Raw genomic sequence first — 982 nt, 5'->3', positions numbered from 1 at the left:
AGAATTGAACAAAAACGTAAGTTCGTTGGGTTTTTTTTCAACAAACAAAACACGATTGGGGTTTTTTGAACGGATTTGAAACTTCGTTGGTCTTACAAGTCATTTTTTGATATTTAATTACATGTCATAAACCATGTCATTCGTTGACTTTTATTAATCGGTTGACCCTAAATGAAAAGTGAACAAAGTGTAATTTAGTTGGGTTTTTTTAGACAAAATGTTAGTTCGTTGGGTTTTCTTGAACAGACAAAACATAATTGGGTTTTTGGAACGGTTTGAAAACTTCGTTGGGTTTATAAGTCATTTTCCCTATGAAGATATGCTAGTCCACGAGCTGCCCTGATGCAGATCTTAAGCCTGTCGATCCAAGTTAGATCATCATCATTGAGATACAAGTCGAGACTTCTCTTCGATGCGTACTCATACACTAGGATCTTTTCGTTACCTTCGTCGCAAAATCCTAATAAAGAAACAATATTTTCATGTTTGTAAAGAGAAAGCATAATGATTTCCTTCCAAAACTCTGGGTTTCCTTGTCCAAATGTAGGATCTAATCGTTTTAAGGCAACAATGGATTCCCTTTTGGAATGGAGAAGCTTTCCCTTGTAAACTTTCCCGAATCCACCTCTCCCGATGCAGTTTTCATCAGCGAAGTTATTGGTTGCAGATGTTATCACTTCCAACTTTATCTTGAGGTGTTCAAACTGTTTTGAAAGATGCATCATTTTGATGGTTGATCTAAAATAGGAAACAAAGTAAGGAGCTTCAAAGGATTCTAGCGTGATGTAAATAGGAAATGTTATATATGAATGAAAAAAGGCATCAAAGCAAAGTACAAAGAAAGAAAGACCAAACCAAAAAACCCAAACTCTGAATTACATATGCCAGGAAAATGCTCAGAGCATCAAAAACGAAGTACAAGTCAACGATTGATACGAATGATTTAGACAGAAAAAAATGTAACATTCAATAATTAACCGGA

At 35.1% G+C, this 982-nt stretch overlaps 1 pseudogene; it reads right to left on the bottom strand.

Moving 5' to 3' along the window:
- Positions 1-293: 293 nt before the first annotated feature.
- On the bottom strand, positions 294-725 carry LOC145049837 (putative serine/threonine-protein kinase PBL21 pseudogene; annotated as a pseudogene).
- Positions 726-982: the final 257 nt, after the last annotated feature.

This window comes from Lactuca serriola, chromosome 5 (assembly GCF_051521515.1).
Source record: "Lactuca serriola cultivar US96UC23 chromosome 5, Lser_US96UC23_V15, whole genome shotgun sequence".
Taxonomy (NCBI): Eukaryota; Viridiplantae; Streptophyta; class Magnoliopsida; order Asterales; family Asteraceae; genus Lactuca; species Lactuca serriola.
The sequence above is the reverse complement of the archived record's forward strand: the minus strand, read 5'-3'. Positions and strand labels throughout refer to the sequence as shown.